Below are 6,000 nucleotides of genomic sequence, written 5' to 3' on the forward strand. Positions count from 1 at the left end.
AGTAGATGCTGTGATAGCTTAGGAACATGTAGAACTTGTGATAATTTGAAGGAGCACTGTGGGACATTCAAAATGGAAGAGCCAACATTAGAAATACTCAAACCTGTACCATTTGCAGTAGCAACAGTGTCTGAGCCAGTGAAAGGAGTGGCTAGATTGAGGTGAGATAAATCAGAAGTCATATGAGTAGTTGCTCCAGTATCAGCAACCCAAAACTGCTCAGTGGCCTGCTCAGTGGAATCAGAACAAGGGAAACGTGCATGCATTGCACTGAGATTAGAGGAAGGTGGTCTGCCTTGATAAGAAAAGTTGCCTCTGTGATAGCACTGGATAGCCGAATGTCCAAATTTCCAACAAATCTGACATTGGATTGGAGAGGTAGAAGAAGGAGACTGATTATGTCGTTGATAGCAATCTGCAGCTACATGACCCTTTTTGCTGCAAATTTGACATATGGGAAGATCACTGCCTGGACCAAGAATACCAGGATTAGAAGAAGAAGGAACTGGATGAGGTCGAGGATTTGATTGATAATGGCCACGATTTCGACCACGTCCTTTAAAGTAAGAGCCTCTATTGTTAGAGTGACTGTTGACACCATCTGTGGAACTGTGAAAGCTTCCATTATGGTTATTAAAACCAGAAGATAGATGAGATGAGGGGAAGTTTTTCAGGTTTGAAGAGTTTCCCTGAGTTTGAAAATGAGAATGAGAAGGAGAAGATCCCTCATTAAGAACAAGAGCCTTGCCTTGAAATGTATGATTTTGCGCCAACATTGCAGAGACAAAGGGAGATGCAGACTGTGTGTGATCAATAGTGGCTTCTTCAGCAAGCAACTGAGATCTAAAGTCTCTGAGAGATAATGTATTATCTCTGCCTCTGATCATGCATCTAAATGTGTTGTAATCAGAAGGTAGGCCATTGAGAGCTAAGATCACAATGTCATCATCCTCAAAGAAGACTCCTGCTGCAGAAAGATGATCTCTGGCATCTTTAATTTTCTGCAGATAGTGAGAAATTGGTTCTGATCCCTTCTTAATATTCTGAAGCTCACTTTTCATCTGGAAAATTCTTGCTTTAGTGACTGTAGAGAATCGTTCCTTCAGTTGAGTCCACATATCACTAGCACTAACACATCCAATGACATAAGAGATTGCAGTAGAGGAAAGAGTTGCTATGAGCAGTTGCATTAATGCACGATCATGCATTTTCCATACTTGATAATCATCAGTTTCAATAGCCTCAAGATCAGAGTCTGCATTGAATCGGCTAGGACACTGTTTTAAACCATCAACAAAACCAAAAATACCATGACTTTCAATAAGGATTTGCATCTGAAAGTGCCATGTGAGATAATTGGTATCATCAAGCTTAATTGTCACAGCAGTAGCAACTGTAGAAAGTAAGGAGGTTATAGGAGATTGGATGATTTGGAGTTGAGAAGTTGTCACCATTTTTTCTGTTTTTGGAATGTAGAAGCAAAGAAGCAGCTTAGAAAGATTTGTTCTTTGATGATATAAGAGAAGAAATGAAGTAAGTGTAAGATGTGCGGAAGCAGAGGATTAGGAGCTTTGCTCTGATACCATGTGAAGATTACAGAATTGATAAGAGAATTTGAGAAGAGAAGTGAAGGATGTAGAGACAGCAGGAGGAGAAGAGAAACGAATTTTAATCTCTGTATTTTCTTAATGTAACAGTACATGATTGATGCTGTATTTATAGCAGATATTACAGACGTAAAGCATTGGCTTTCCCTCATCTAGTAACAGCTTCTTCAACTGTTTCTAACTGTATGCTAACAGCTAACAATACTAACTGCTTTAACTGTCTAACAGAATGACTAACAGAATGTTAACTAATTAACTGCTTCATCCTCTAACCGAATGTTAACTAATTAACTGAATGAACTGCTTTATTCTTTACATTAATCTCACTCCTTTAATTGAGTAATTACTGAATTTATCTTTGTAATAGAGTAAAATCTTAAATATTACTGATTATACGAATTTAAAGTTCCATTTTTTATTGTTAAAATATGAATTAATTGGATGCATGATGGGGATTTGTGCAATCACATAATCATGATTATACTTAAAAATAGTTACTAGTATAATAATTTCAAATTTTAAAGGGCTGGTTTGATTATTGCAAAAATAGGTTCATTTTTTTTTAATTTTTTATATTCGAACCTCCACGAGTTTAACATCCCATGAAATATATAAAATTTATGTGAATGCACTCACCGAGCCGATGTTGGGGCGTGCCCTTAAAATCGTCCAAGAAAAGATTTAATTTCGATTAATATATGTGAGCTGATCAATGTGAAATGTGTGCTTTTAAAATCTTCTAGATAAGGGATTTAATCTCTATTGATATGCAAGCTAGTATAAAAATATTTTTTAATGTCGAACCAAAAAAAGTTTTAGAGAACATGCTAATTTTGTTTACATTTTTTATATATTTAATTTTTGTTTGATACTGTATTTTAAACAAAGTTAGATAAATTTAAAAAATATATTTTTTTAAAATTATTTTTTTATATTTTTAAATCGTTTTAATATACTAATATAAAAAATAAATTCTAAAATAAAAAATTATTTTAACATATTTTCAATGCTTTAAAAATAATCATTACCTATTCTCAACATCCTATTAATATTTTGACTTTAAGAGGTTAAATCATCTCTTCATCTCCATCCTTGCCTATACAAGATGATTCTCTACCATCGGGAAAAAAACTTTAAAAATTTTATTTGCTTGATTTAAGTCACAAATATGAAATATTATTTCCTACTATAATTTAAGTCTTAAGTTTGGTGTTTTATTTGGACATGGATGGAATGAAAATCCATCACAAATTGCAGAACATCCTTGTAAAAAAAGAAAGAAACAATTATCAAAACACAGAAATATGTGTGAAATGAATTTCAAGTGGTGAGTATACATGAAATGTTTCATTTAATTAGCTAGGGAGTGTTCTAGCTCCCTCCCTCACTTATTAAAGAATATTTGATGAAGTGGATACAGAAGAAAAGGTAAAAAAGAGGCAGCAAAATCGAAGATCATCAATTATTTCATTCCTCTATGATCCAATCAAATCATAGCTAGGGAATGTACGTAGGTTCCACCATTAATAAATATTCCAAGGAAGTGGCCTCCAAACAATTCTTGCTTTGAGCGTAATCGAATTATCGAACACATTCATATAAGCCTTGGTTTTATCGGGAAAAAAAATAAACAAAAAAGCATGGAATTGATGAGTGATGGATTGGGGTAAATGCTCCCCAACCACAGCCAAAGGAAAGGGATAATGGAATACGAAGAAGTCAAGAGAAGCACAAGATTATGATAAAGGGAACCATGAATGTAGACACAGTTTTACTCGCATATATAATTAGATAACCATCGGTTTTCCTTTTGTTTATTTTTTATCATCATCATCATTATTGTTATTGTTATATTCCTCCAAACTCATATCACTTTTTTTTCTTTTCTTTTTAATTATTTTGTTTCTTATTAGCTAATTTTTAACTTGATTATTTTATTATATATATAAAAAGCTAAATGGAAATGGAAAGTCTTTGTAAACATAGATTTAGATTACTCTTTACTTGACGTGAAGGTGTAATTACCATTTTGCTTTTTTCTAAAAAAAATCAAATCTATAGAGAACAATTTATTCTTTTTACATAGCTTTATTATTATTTAAATGAAAAAACCTAATGGGGTGGGAAAAGCCCATGCATTTCAAGCAGCATGTCCCCTGAAAGTAAAAATATTATTTTAGCATGTCATTGAAAACACTCTTGTCCTTTTAAAATTGGTGTAATGCGTGTCACCGGTTGTAGGGCAATTTTTTATGCATGAAGGTGTTTTTTTTTTTTTTATTTTTTCTCCTTCCTTCCTAAAAATTTAGAACTTGATCATTTTTGTTATTGACATTTTAACTTTAGTTTTTATTTTTTTAATTTATAATTTTTTTTCTCGAGTCATTTATAAAAGTTTTATTTATTTTTAAATTTATCATTCAATCCTAATTTATCATATATATATAATATATATTTTCAATTTAGTCCTTATTCTTTTGATTAATAATTTTTTATTAGCTCTTTTGTAAAGGTTTTATTGATTTTGAATTTCATCATTCAATCTAAATTTATGGTATATTATTTTTTTCAATTTGGTCCTTATTCCTTTGATTTTTTGTCCTTTCATTAAAGTTATTTTTCTTTTCAATCTCACTCTCCAATAAAAAATTTGTAGTTGCTCTCTAATTTATTTTTTTATTTTTATTTTTATCCTCAGTCTTTTAATTTTAATTTTTTGTTTTGGATCCTTTGGTGTAATTGATTTTTTTTTTTGATTTTATTATTCAATATTTGATTTATTGGAGATTGAGTTTCACAGTTGTTCCATGTATGGTGCTTCTGGTCTAATAATCCAGATCACTTGAAAAGTTAATGGAGGTTGATATCTTTTTTTATTTCATTTTATTTCATTGTTCGAGATTATTTTTTTTTTTAAAAAAATTAGCATTGTGGTTTTCTATAGGGCTATCCCCATCTCATGATCTAATATAAGAGTTGGATGGGTTAACCCGGACTGACTTTACCCTTATTGTCTATGTTACATGTTTATCATGTTATCTTTAGTCAGTTTCTTTGTTTTTTTTAATCAAATCTTGTCCTTCTACATTTAATTGGTTAAAAATTAAACTATATTATTTTCTGCTATTAGAAAAAAAAAATTTATTGTTTTTTTTATCAATTTACTATCATTGTTTTTTTTTCCCTCAAGTTATTGTGATATTTGTTTTTTTAATTTTTGCCTTTTTACTATCATTAATTTTTTTTATTATCTAATTAAAAATAAACAACCTTATTTAACCAATTAAGACTATATAAACTGAGTTGTAGAGTTTTCTTTTGTTTTAAAACGCACTTCCAACATTTAAGTAAATTGTTTTTTTTTTTTTTAAAAAAAAAAAAAAACCCATGGCGTTACTCGTGCCCATATCTAAGTAATGAAGCCCATGTCTGGTAATATAATATACTTGGATAATAATAATAATAATATGAAAACACGAAAGTCATATGCCTGACCATCTATGAATGACCTAAATGACTCTAAATTTGATGATGGAGTTTCAAGGGTTTAAAAGATGAAATTTCAAAGATTTTTTAGGCAAGAGATATTTATGGATCCCACCAAATGTGTCGAATGAATAAAAAAAAGTCATGGGTATTGGTTGTCTTCATGAGACTTCACTGAACCTCTGTGAATGCTCTCAAGGTCTCGTTCCATTTGCACAAAACGATTGATCAGGAGCTTCTGTTAGTTCTTTGCAGCGTGGAAACAAGGAAGGTGATGCAAAGGAAGATTGGTGGCAAAAAATGTCAAGAGTCTCATATTCTCATATGAAGTTGTGAAAAACCCCGTAGGCTTTTCATAATCGTGTCTGTGACTGGTCCGTGAGTTTCTTCTATCTCTAGCATAGGGATGTCTCTGACAAACAAGTCCCTTGTGGATATAAAAGAAACACTCTTATGTTTAATTAAGTTAACAAATTTATAATAGAAATGAGAGAAAAATGTTCAGTTTCCCCCCCTTTACATGATGACATGATTTTTAGGGGGTTTTAGAGAACTTAGGGTTTAATTGAGAATTTTAAGTTTTAATTACCAAGAATTATTGATAAAATTTAAAAATTTATAAATATTTAATTGTTCATCAATAAAAAACCTCAATTAAAAAATCAAAATTCCTAATTTCATTTCATCACAACGTTTTCTTCTTCTTCTTCTAGGATTTGTCTTCTCTCTACTCCCTGTCAACCTCTCTCTCTCTCTATCTATCTTCTTCTTCTTTTCTCTCACTGCCAACTTCTTCTCTCTATCTTCCCCTCTCTCTCCATCCTTAACGTTAGACAAGATCTTCTTCCTCTTTGCCTCCACGCCATGTAAGTCTCTTTCCCCCCTTTTTTTTTTGCCATTGTTCTTT

The sequence above is a fragment of the Populus alba genome, chromosome 19 (assembly GCF_005239225.2).
Source record: "Populus alba chromosome 19, ASM523922v2, whole genome shotgun sequence".
NCBI classification, from domain to species: domain Eukaryota; kingdom Viridiplantae; phylum Streptophyta; class Magnoliopsida; order Malpighiales; family Salicaceae; genus Populus; species Populus alba.